The sequence below is a fragment of the Rhinatrema bivittatum genome, chromosome 3, assembly GCF_901001135.1.
Source record: "Rhinatrema bivittatum chromosome 3, aRhiBiv1.1, whole genome shotgun sequence".
In the NCBI taxonomy this organism is placed as follows: domain Eukaryota; kingdom Metazoa; phylum Chordata; class Amphibia; order Gymnophiona; family Rhinatrematidae; genus Rhinatrema; species Rhinatrema bivittatum.
In genome coordinates, this window is record NC_042617.1 from 128056652 (window position 1) to 128070151 (window position 13500).

Here is a 13500-nt window from a genome sequence, read left to right on the forward strand (position 1 = left end):
AAAAAGAATCACAGGCTTATTAGATTTTTTTTTTCAGGAAGACAGGACTGCTATTGTGGCTGCTTCCTGTAGCTTGTCCTCTGACCTAATGCTAGCCTGTTAGAGGACTGCCATAGACGATGTTACATTGCTCAGTTCTCTTCAGGTCATTCCTGCATGTTCCCCTAGTGGAGGGAAGACTGTCCATCATAATCATGTTGCTCATGAGATTGAATCCATTAGAGTACGCCAAAGCAGATTGTAAAAAGTCACATTTTGCAATCCATATGTTGTGTTTGTGGCATTGTGGACCCTTGGTCGCTGTGGAGATGACTCCGCCCATGGGGAGGGGCCCCGTGGGGAACCACAGCGATAGGCTGAACTCAATTAGCAGACACAGTATGGATAGAGGCTTTATTGTTCTGCTGTAGATAGATGATGCAGCCAGGAAGGTAAGGCACTGATATCCACGAAGTGCCATAATGTTCAACAGGCTCGGATGGATAATCTCACCCAGATGTTCATGATAGGCAGGAGCCCGCAGTGCGGGTAACGCCACGGCTGGTGAGTGGAGCTGGAACACTGGATCGTAGAGGTACTCACAGGAATGTAGGCGTCTTCCTGATGATGAAATGGTGGGGCCGAAGTTCCGTGGTGCAGGATACATAGGCTGGTAGGCCCTCGAGGATCAAGTACCTGGTGGTCTGATATCCTAAAATGGAGAAGAGAGATAAAGACCCCCGAGGAGCGGTTGTCTTAGTAGAGGCCCCAAAGGGTGTAGGAAGCGAGAGAGACCCCCAAGGAGCTGGTGTCTAGAGATTCTAGAGGAGTGAGGCCCTTGGAGTGAAGCAGCGTCTAAGCATGCAGCTTAGACTGGTCAGAGTAGCTAAACCGAAGTCCTTGCTAACTCAAAGGTGGTAGTGAAATGGATGCTTGATATACCTGGAGGTATTGACTTCATGCGGTGGGGCCGTTCCCGAGGTTCCCGCCATGACGTATATTTGAGTGTAGGAGATGTGCGCACTCGCGCCCTAGGAGACTACAGGAGTGGGCATGGTGGACTGGAATGCCCATGCTAGGTTGGAGACGCTGAGACCCTTGGCACTTGGCACCGGAGGAGGCCATCTTGCCCAAGGGGAGAGAAGGAGGAAGAAAAGAGGTAAGGCAGAGTGGTCGCAGCCATCTGCGACCGACGGACGCAACACCATAGAGGAACATGTAACATTGAAGCTTTAATATTTCCTATTTCCCTCCCAGTTTTTCTGTACTTAATATACCCAGCCCATACAGCATGCCTGACTACTTAAGTTGCCTTGCCAGTTCTGGAGAGAAGTTTTCTTTATCATTCAGTGCCTCACTATGAAGCCATCTGTCCTTTCTCCGTGTGCTACACTCAAGCCCTGCCAAACTCTTTGTCTGCTGTGTCACCTAAGGGAGCCCTAGTACCAACCCTTTAAAATTGATTTTTACAGAGGACATTTTTTCCACTGTTTAAAAATAGATGACAATTGCTAATTCATTTAGACATATAATGAAGTGTTTCAAAAATGTCAAAATCATTTCCAAAGGAAGTGGTGAGAATTATGTGTCTGTGGCAATATTTCAACCTGGACTTATATCAACATCAAAATTTAGTAACTCTATGTCTACATATAGGTGGATGCAATCTGTAAGTGGGACGGCTAGTCCCACTTACAGATTGGCTATGAACTAAGGAAACCAGGCTTCAAATCTCACTACTGGTCCTTATGACCTTGGGCAAATCACTTTACCCTCCATTACCTCAGGTATAAAATTAGAATCTGAATTTCAGAAGCATTTACATGCTTAAAAATGGGTTGTACAGTGTAAGTGCACTTTAACTCTGTAAGTCAGCTTTTGAAAATTCCTACATTATATACCATTGATCTATTCATAGGATTTACCCGCGTAAGTGCACTACATGTGGGTAAAAAGCTTTTGAAAATTGCTAGAATAGTAGTTACATTTACACTTGTAAATCCTTTTGAAATTTACCCCTCTCAATTGTCACCCTCTGGGAATACGAAAATACCTACAATACCAGAATGTAATTCACTTTGAAGTGCTGAAAAGTGGAATATGAATCAAAATTTTAAAAAAAAGTGAACTTGGGTAGAAAGGTGCTTGTGGATGATATGAGGATATGTGAGCAGAGAAGAAGACGTACGTGCAGCATCTATGATGACTCCTCTTGAATGTTTCAAATTATCTTTCTAGCAAGCTATGTGAAATTATCATCTTTTGGTCCAAATGTCTGATGATTATTTCCATTTATGACACTTGTTATTTGATAAAAACTTTGAAGTCCATATTTAGCTGCTGTGTTTCAACTATTTAGCCAGATAAACTTCTCCGGCTACTTAACCTACATATTCAGCAGTGCAGCCATGCCACTGGATATATCCGGCTATCTTAAAATTAGCTGGATAAGTTTATCTGGCTAACTTTAGGAGAGGTCTATTGGCCAATCAAAGTTAGGCAGATAAGTTATCTGGCTAACTCAACTCCTCCCAGTTATACTCTCGGAATGCCCCTAACTTATCGGGCCAAATTTTAGCTGGATATAAAATGTTATCTGCCTAGAATTTAGCTGGATAAGTGCCCAAATCTTCATTTAGCCAGATAACGTCTGTTATTCGGATAAATGCTTCTGAATAAGGACCTCTGAATATTTCCTGCTATTCACCGTCCAGTGGCAAAAATGATTTGGGTAAATCAAGGCCATATTCTTTGGTTGCTTAACAGTTTCTAAAATATTTTTGTGTGGTGCACTGGTTTAAAGAATATCCTAAATACTTAAATGTTTGTAAGATACAAGAGTTACTAAACCTTGCAAGTGTGAGAAGCACAAAATGTTTCCTTATTAAACTAGATGAGATTAGGTACGCTAGTGCAGTAATGGAGACCTGAGTGTTGAATAAAAAGCTGCTAGGGTAACTGAAATCACATTATTTTTAGAATCATGTAACCAATTCCAGATAAATCAAGTGAAGATTAAGAATGTGTTGCTGTGTTGCTGGCATTTTTATTGCAATGGTTAATCTGTGTCAATACAGACCCTACCTACATCATGCTCTAAGGAAGTCAATGCAACATTTTCCTTCCTGGGAAAACTGCAATCTTAAAGTTCCACAGAGAGGAAATTTGCTACCTAATGTCAAATTCAGTTTCAATAGAAAAAGAAGCTTAAATAGGATATAATTAGGTCTTCTAATTTTAAGTGTTTATAAAATGTAAATTTTGGTGTTAATTTTTTAACTAATTTGGGTTTTTTAAAGATGCTTACATAGGTGATTTTCAGTATTCTTGCATTCATATAACATTTATTTGATTTGTTTTATGAGTATTTCGAATTAACAATTCAGGGTGGATTTTAAAAGGTGCACATGTGCGTCTATGTGTGCAGCTCCTGGCGCGCGCACATGAGCACCTGATTTTATAATCCACACACATGTGCGGGTGGCGCGCACAGGGGGAGGGGTCTGCTAAGTTACGTGCAGTGACGCAATCAGGCCTTTCCCTGTTTCCTCCCAGTCCGCTCCAATTAAGGAGTGGACTGGGAGGGAACCCCTACCCCCCTGCTTAACCTTCCTTCCCTTTCCCCTCTGTACCCCAATCCCTAACCCCTACCCACCTACCTACAAATTTTTTATTTTACCACTCACTGCTCCCCTGGAGCAAAAGTAGTCTGCGTGCGCCAGCCGACTGCTGGCATGCGCTTCCCCAGGACAGTGCCTAATGGCTGCTGTCACGGCCAGTCACCATCCTGCTCCACCCCACCCAGACCTCACCCCCCGGCCTGCCCCTTTTTCAAGGCCCGGCAATTGTGCATGTATCAGCATGCATGTGGCTGGGTCCTTTTGGAAATGTTGAAAATGTGTGCTATAGTTTTGTAGCCAGAAATATATATATTTGAGTTGTTTTTTTTTTTGGGGGGGGGGGTCCAAGGTAAACATGGGTGAGCAGTTGACATACAAGTCTAGGCCTTACTCTTTGTACTCTTATCAATAAATAATGCCTTAGAGTGCATCTGACATGGATTTCTAAGTAGCTTCATCATGAGTGATGCTTTAAAATATTTTAATTCTATTATTTCAAGCACTTACCAACACTATATTGATTAATATTTATTGCAGTTTATAAATACACATCATGTAAATAGTAACAGAAGTTTAACAGAAACATCAGATCTTATTACGTAATAAAGTAGATATTCATGTATTCTTTTATGAATCCTCTTTCCAAAAATGCAGAGAATATCATAACTATAATAAAACAGTTATAATCATAATAATCATCATAAGAACTTAACATTTATAACAGAACTTAAGATTTACAACAGGTGCAGAACAGAACTATAACTTGCAAAAAATATATATATATATTCAAATGCTGGTGCCACCTCAGTGACAGCAAAACAAACTCCCTCTAATGCCAAACACTTTGAGAAGTAAGACAAATTCCTACAAAAACAAAACAAAACACCTAGAATCTTCCCATGTCATACTATAACAGCAATAACTCTCAGGACTCAAACATCAGCAACCTTATCTACAAAAAGGAAGCAAAGGCAAGCATTCCATCAAGCCCTAGAACACTAATACACTACAAAAAATACAAATACTAATACACATACAAAAAGAAGCCGAAATGCTACAAATTCCTACAGAAAAACTACATGCTAGACTACACTACTGACAGGTCCTTACCAAATAAAGAATAAGGGACTACAAATTAGAAACAAACATGCACATAAAACTAAAATGGAAAGTCTGAGAAACCAGCCTCAGCTTCTGTGAAAAGTAGAATACTGAAGAAACAGCAAACTACAAATATATAAGAAATGCACATTCTCAAAGATGGCATATTCCAATTGCTGAAAGTCAAAATATATTTTTTTAAATTTTTGTTGTCTGATCTTATTTTCTAATTGCTTGGTCCCAGTCTCTTTGTTCCCCTTGTCTGTCTTTTCCTAATTCCTTTTTCAGGATCTCTTTTATTCTTTCTGTTTCTTCTCTCTTCTCTTGTCTTCTTTCCTACCTCCTTCATTCACACACACACACAGATTCTCTCTCACATGCACTCTCTGAAACACATGCTTTCTATCACACAGGTTCCCACTCTTACATGCTCTCTCTCACAGACACACAGGCTCCCACTTACCCACTCTCACATGCTCTCTCTCACATTCAGGCTCTCACTCTCAGGTTCCCACTCCCCCCCCCTCCACATACACACATATACAGGCTTGCGCTCTCACATGCAGGCTCCCATTTCCATTCACAGACAAACACAAGCTCTCACATTCTCTCTCACACACAGGTTTACATTACCACACAAATGCACAGGCTCTCACATGTAGGCTCATACACACACGCACACATACACAGGCTCTCACTCTCACATGCAGGCTGCCACCCCCACATAGACAGAGGTTCCCACTCTCTTACTCTTTCTCACTCGCAGGCTCCCACTTTCACACATATACACTCCCTCACACATACACACAGCTTCTCCAATCCTACATGTTCTCTCACATACACACACTTCCTGGCAGGCTCCCATTCACATCCCCATCCCACGGCAGGCTCCCATTCACACACTAACACACTCCTCCCCCAGGCAATCTCCCAGTGACACCAACACCCCCCTCCCCAAGGCAGGCTCCCATTCACACACACACATATCCAGACAGGCTCCCATTCATTCAAAAACACAAAATTCAAGCAGTCTCTCCATGTGGAGCAGAAACGGGAGCATGTTCTGCTGCTGCTGCTGCTCCTTCTTGTGTGCCGGCCCCTGCACTATTGAAAACTCTTGAGGCTATGACTTCCTCTATGCTGATCTCGTGCACTGTGACATCAGCATAGAGCACGTGATAGCCACAAGTGTTTTCAATTCAGTAGGGCTGGCATACAAGGAGGAGGAAGAGCAGGTGAGCGGGCTCTCTCTGGTCATGTTTGTCTTCTCAGCCACTGGTGTGATGTGGTCCACCAGTGGCCTCCCAGGCCTCATTCTGTTTCTGACCAAAGGAGGGATGGGAGCCCCCAGTGGCCTCGTGGGCTGCCTTCTCTTCAGTCGCTGGTGGGAGAGGGTCCACCGGTGGCCTCCCATGCCACCTTCTCTCTTTGGCTACTGCTTCACTGCTTCTCATGCTGCTGGGCTGGGGCAACACTAAATTCATGGGCCTGAGCTCAAAGTGAGTGGGCCACGGCCCACCGAAGTCCACCCGTGGCTACGCCACTGATAAAGTGTATATATGGGTGTTTTCTCTCTCTCTTTCTGACACAGATACACATGCTACTGTTGTGCTGTTCCTTTTGTGCTCAAAGAAAGATAGATTTTAAACATGTTGTTCAAGCAAAAATGGCCATATAAGCACATGTGTGGACTGCATGCAAGCAACGGGAATTTTTAGAAACTGCAAAGTATGTGCATACTTACCCATGTGTGCATCAAGAATAAGGGGGTGGAAAAAGAGAGGAGCATGTGCATTCTGGGGCAGGGCCAAGACTTGCATGTATAACTGAATTTTAAAACAGTTGACCATGGCACATGTCGGCGTGTTATCTGCATAACTTTATTGCTGGTCCTGTTAAGGAGCAAGTCTGGAGGTCTCAAGTTTTATGACTTTCAGCACAGGTTGAGGGTTTGGGGTCAAGTATGGGGGGGGGGGGGCTTTCAGAATGAAGAACCAGAGGAGTCGAAGACCTCAATATCAACTGGATAAACTAGTGGACCAATTGGAAAAATTGTTTTTTCCTTCGTGTGAGCATGTTTTAAAATCCGTCTGCATATGTGTGCAAAAATTGCTAAAGCCCTAGCAGAAATATGCATGGGAAAATTTACTCAAGGTGCCTCTTAAGATTATACAAACACATATGCACATCAGGGGTATTTTAAATGATATGCACATACTTGCGCACACAATTAAAATTGCAGCATAACTCGGCTCGCGCGCCGATATGCGTGTTCATGGGCGCATGTGCATTTTCTTTTAAAATCTGCTAGAGACTGAATGCCCCCACCCCAGAACTGGTGCATCATAGTGCAAAATTCTAGCTTGTTGCCAGTCATTCCCAATTCTGCAGCAGCTCTTTTCCTTTTCCAATCCCACTCTCCAGGAGACTTGCTGGTTCCACAGTCTGCTCAGTACAGTCACCTCAGACACAAGCCTCCCCAACACTGCCAAGGCACTTCCTCCTGGCTTAACCCATTCCTTCCCATGCCTCTAGCTTGCCTCTACTTCTCCACCACCCTCTTATTAATCCAGTGCATTCCCATTGACTGCACATTATAGAATCTGCTGCTTTTATAGTTCTCCAGGCTCGGCTCTGCCTACCTGCTCGAGGAACGGGGGGACTAGAAGTAGTCTGTACTGTTCCCTGGGCTCATAAAAAAAGAAAATTAAACCCTGGCAGAGACTGAGGAGAGTCACTAACCCAAAGCAGCACAGCTCCAGATGGAATTTTGCTTTCTTTTGTGGAGCCAGGGCTGGTACAAAGATATCAGGTGCCATAGATAAACCTTACAGTCTTGCACACACTCAAGGCTCCATCTTCCCCAGAAACAATTAAAAATTATGTATTAATAGTAACAGATGTTACAAGAGAAATAACATTCAGTCTTCTAAAGTAAAACTATTATTGCAAATGTATATTATTTACATGCATTGCTTTAGTACCAACCAGACAACTCTGCAAAAATGACACGACACCTGACACCTGATAATGACACCTAATATGCTATTAGGCCTATTGCAAAGAGTGTTGGGTGCAGGCTCGGCCCTCAGAGAGCTTTGAGTAAATTGAATTACAATATAGAAAACCTCCCATATGAAAACAGCACTAACTGCCAGGACTCAAACTATAACAACACTACCTATGAAAAGGCAACACTGCAAATATTATACCAAGTCCTAAAACAACAATACACCTGTTTTTAGGAAAACGAACAAGCCTAGCTGTTATAGATCCCTACACAGAAACTACATGCTTGCAGAATACCTCACTTCAGTCATATATCAGAAAGCAGACAGACCCTCACCAAATAGTTTTATTACTTTCTCTAATTCTTTTCAGTTTTTGCCCAGTGCAGTTTGATTGATTATTGCTGTGTGCATAGCTTGCAGTTCTCCTATTGTATTTTTGTCTTTTGTTGTATGTATCTCATAAGACTCTGTATACAGTACAACAATGGAAAAACCGAAACATCATCATTCCACAAACATCAAATGAAATCAAGAAATATAAAACATCAATCATAATAGTAAAAGCATACTCATAAAAAGGAAGAAATATTTCAAAACAACTGATGAATAGAACATCCAATGATTAAAAAAGTATAACATTGCTTTTTAAAATTCCCAGACATCAATAAAGTATTTCAAATAGCAGACACATCAAATGACATTCAATAATTAAAACTAAGGCTAACAAAAATCCTGTGTCCATACCTGGGAACTTTATAGATTCCCATCACCTGAGATTGTAATGAATTAGTCAGGGAGGGGAAAACAGAAACATCATCACTCCTCACAAAACGTCAAGCAATAATATGTCAAAATAGTTGACAAACATCCAATAATGAGAAAAATTCACATACATATTTTCTAACATTTTCCAAACACCAAATATTTCAAAACATGTGAAATAACAACTGCAAATTTAAAATAATAAGATTAAAAGTCTTCATCTCTTCATGCTTGGAATCTTTAAATTGACAGTTTGATTTACTCAAACTGTAAATGTTTTGATTTACGATTTTATTTACTTAAACCCTGCCAAACTCCTTGAGTTTGCTGCGTCATATAGGACAGCCCTAGCACCAGACATTTAAAATTGATAACTGCAGAGGAAACGTTTGCCATCCTTTAAAAATAGGTAATAGTTGCTAAACCATTTTTACATATAATGAAGTAGATTGGCAGAAGGGGGGCAAACAATCTTTATCCTCTCTCTTTCCTACTTGCACACATACATGCTGATACACACAGTGGCTCTCTCTCATACTCACATATATGCTGTCACATATACAGGCTCTCTCTCTCTCTCTCATACAGGCTCTCGCTCACACCCAGGCTCTCTCACTCACACATGCAGCTTCTCTCATGCACATGCAGACTCTCTCACTCTTTGATATACATGAAGGCTCTCATACACACATGCAGAATCTCTCATAAAGACACAGGCTGTCTCATACGTGCACAGGTTCACTCTCTCTCACATACACATGGCAAGCTCTCTCATTTACATGCAGGCTCTCTCACTCTCACATACACATGCAGGGTCACTCAAATATATGCATGCTTACTTTCCCACACAGACATGCAGGCTCTCATGCACATGCAGTTTCTCACACACATAGGCTCTCTCACACTCACATATGAAGGTTCTCTCTCACATACACACATGAAGGCTCTCTCTCATACACATGCAGAGTCTCATATTCTCTCTCTCATAGACATGCAGGCTCTCTCATAAACATTTAGACTCCTCTTTCATACACATGCAGGCTCTCTCTCTCTCTCACTTACACATGCAAGCTCTCTCATAAACATTCAGGCACTCTCTCATACATATACAGGCTCTCTCAAGCATATGCAGGCTATATATCTCTCTCACATGCACATGGAGGCTTTTTCATGCACATGCAGACTCTCTCACTCTCACATACACATACCCAGTCTCTCTCTCATACACACAAACACACACTATCTCCCCTTTCTTTTGGCCAGCTACTGTTCACTGCCGGAGGGGAGCACACTAGTTGCTGCTCCGGGGTGGGAGGGGGCACGCACCCCACAGGCCTCTCTTCAGGACACAGTGGGATGGGCTCCACCATAGCCTTGCCGAGCCATTCTTCAGACCGTGAAAGGTGAGCTCTGCCACAGCCCTGCATGCCTATTTGTGGGCTATAGTGGAATGGGCTTCACCATGGCCTCTAGCCATCTTTGCGACACAACCAGTGGGCTTCAACATGGCCATGCAGGCTTCTCTTTGAGTCACTGTGGAATGGGCTCCACCACAACCTTGCTGAGTCTTTCTTCAAGCCATGGCAGCCCTTCTTTTTTTCTCGGGTCATGGCTGGGAAGCTGAGGGATCATGTGACTAGAGAGATTAGCTCACCGGGGAATGTCCTATCCCCCAATAGATCAATCAATTCCTATTGAAACAGAGGAGATTGGGAGCAGAGTAGGGTTGGCAACTCTATCATGAAACAGTGCTTATCTATTAAACCAACAGAATATACTTAAAATGTAAATTGGGTCTATCAAGGGGTTTATCATTTTTAACAAATAATCAAATATCATAGACATACTGTAATTTAGCATTGTTATAAAATAATATTACAAATGTTGAGTTGAGGAACAATATTAATGGCATTCTGAACTCTTCAAAGTCCATGCATAGCACAGCAGAGAATTGCATGCTTTCTAAGAATATTTCCAGTATCTTGGGTAAGGCACGTGAGCTATGCTATATATGTAATTATTTGTTATTATTATGTCATGAACAAAAGGACCCATAAATCAGTAAGTTATATTACACCAGTATGGTATTATATGTGAGAAAACTGTGACTCCATTTTTAGCCAAAAGACTTTCTGAACACAATAAACATAGGTGCAGTTGAATGTAGATATGTGTCTGTTTATGATGAATCTACTAGTAAAAAACACTAGTTTTAATGCTAATTTAAATCGATTAGATACCTAAACTTTACAGTACTGGGATATCTTATTTAAAAATTAATTGATTTTGCAACAATCAAGCTGAATTACTGACATTATAAGGAAATTAAAAGTTAAACTGCTGACCATGTGTGTTTTACGGTATTTAATTAAAATCAGATAACATAATGTGAATGAGCCACAAATCAGATAAAAATATGTAACGTGCATTTGACTTGTGGTTGCTTGATAATTTACCAGAACAGGTTTATGATGGCCTCCCAATATATAATCAGAATTGTAATTAGAAATATCACAAAAGCAATTTTAACTTGAGTTAATCAAAGTCATAGCTATATCGTTTCTATAATTTTTAATAGGATCCTCAAATTAATTTTTTGGATTAATGGTAAATTTTCTGTTTTATAAAAATAATTCTGCATTTGTTTAATGAACATAATGGTGTCAAAAGTTATGTATATGAAGGGCTGCTTTATTATTATTTAGAAAATCCTTTCATTATATGCAGTCTATGTATAGGGATTGTAGAATGATTTTTAAATGATATAAAATAAGTAAGATGTCTGAACTAGCACATTTTTAAATCATAGATGGATATGGTTCCCAATACCAAGGAAAATATAGAGCCTGATTTTCAAAAGCATTTACATGCTTAAAATTGGGTATAAATGTGTAAATGCATTTTACTCGTGTAAGAGGGCTTTTGGAAATTGCTGCAATATATGCTATTGAATTGTGAATATGTTTTACCCGCGTTAAGTTCACTTAAAGCCAAATTTTAAAAGGGTCCTGCACATGAAAACCGGGTGTTACGCACGTGGCCAGGCCTTGCATGCACAGCATGCATTTTACAACGGGCCTGGCCAAGTGCATAACCCCAGTTATGCGCAAAAGTGCCAGACCCTGCAAAAGGGGTGGGCCAGGGGGCATGGTCTTGGTGGGGAGGAGCAGTAAGTCTAAAAATTTAAAATAAAAAGGGGAAAGTTAGGGTTAGTTTAGGGGTCAGGGAGGAGAGGGGAAGAGGTAAGAAGGGTAGGGTTAGGGATAGGACTGGGAGGGAACTGGGGGTTGCCCAATTGAGTCACCTCACGTAGTTTTCTAAAATCCCCCCCCCCCGTGTGCGGAGCAGGCCACCCACCTGCACATGCGCATGGGGACATGAAAATCCGGTGCACATGTGCGTGCGGAACCTGTATTTTATAACATGTGTGCACTGACATATGCATGTTGTAAAATAGCCGTGTCTACGTGCGCGTACCGGGAACCGCGCGCACATGGACAGGCGCATGTTGTTTGTTTTTTTTAAACGACCCCTTAATGAGGATACATGGCTTTTAAAAATTAAGATAGTATGTTACATTTATATGCTTAACCCCTTTGAAACTTCAGCTCTGTTCATGAGGGCCGAAATCTGCAAAACAGTTTAGTGCTTCAGCGGTCTTCAAGTGCTTAAATCCTAAAAGGTGAATTTGAAAAGCCAGATGCGAGCCAAAACCAGTAGTTATGCAAATATGTTGGGCTGATGCTTCCCGAGCGGATTTTAAAAGTCACCTGCGTATGCACATATCTCCCGCTGCGCGCACAAAAGAAAAGTAATGAAAAAGGGGCACGGCATGGGTGTGGTCTGGGCATTCCAAGAGCGCTCCTGGATTTCAACTTTGAATTTGCATAAAACTACAGACGCATGCTGGGTTCCCCTGCTGTGTAAATTTACTTCAGCTATGGATGACACGAAAGTAATAACATTTAAAAAAATCTAGGCATGTCAGCAGGGTATATAGGTCGGGGCTAACAGATGAAAACGGAGGCTATTAAACTAGGGGGGGGGGGGGTGTTGAAAATCTTATCCCTTGCTTGGATGAACTGGAAATGAGCTAGGAAAACTGGTAATTGCATTGGATTACGTATCTATTAAAATTTCCCCACTTACACAGTGGGCCAGATTTTAAATCTTACACGCACGGGGTACATTTGTGCGTGCTACCCGGCACGCGCAAATGTACACCCGATTTTATAACATGCGCGCGCTGTTGCGCACATGTTATAAAATCCGGGGTCAGCACGTGCAAAGGAGTGTACACTAGTGCACCTTACACGCGCCGAGCCCGAGGGGAGCCCCAAAGGCTTTTCCCATTCCTCCAAGGCCGCTCTGAAATCGGAGCGGCCTTGGAGGGAACTTTTCTTTCGGTCCCCTCCCACCTTCCCCTCCCTTCCCCTATCTAACCCACCCCCCAGCCCTACCTAAATCCCCCCCCACCTTATTTTATTTTTTTATGCCTGCCTTTTGCAGGCGTATCTTGTGCGTGCAGGCCGGCTGCCGGCGCGCAAACCTCCGGCACAGCCGCTGTGCCAGAGGACTCAGTACCACCCCCGGACCACCCCAGATTGCCCCCAGATCAGCGCCACACCCATGACCCCGCCCCCAGCCCGCCCCCGGACCGCCGTGCAACCCTTTGAAAATCTACCCTAGTAGAAGTGGCATTTGCACGCATAGGCACGCACCCACTTAAAATTGTGTGCACATGCATGTGTGGTCAGCCTATTTTATATCGTGTGTCATATACACACAGATGTTATTAAATGGCTGCGTCGCTGGGGTCAAGCTGGCAATGCACACATATAAGCACCCACGCGCCTGTTTATAAGTTACCATCCCTCTAAGTAAACATCATTGCCCAATTCAAATCTTAATCTTCTTTTGAGAGATATGTTTTTCTTTGGATCCTAATAAATCAATCATGAATGACAGGATACAATTATTTTCTTGGATTACTTTGTGGCCATTAATAGGTTTTTTTGGTAGCAAAA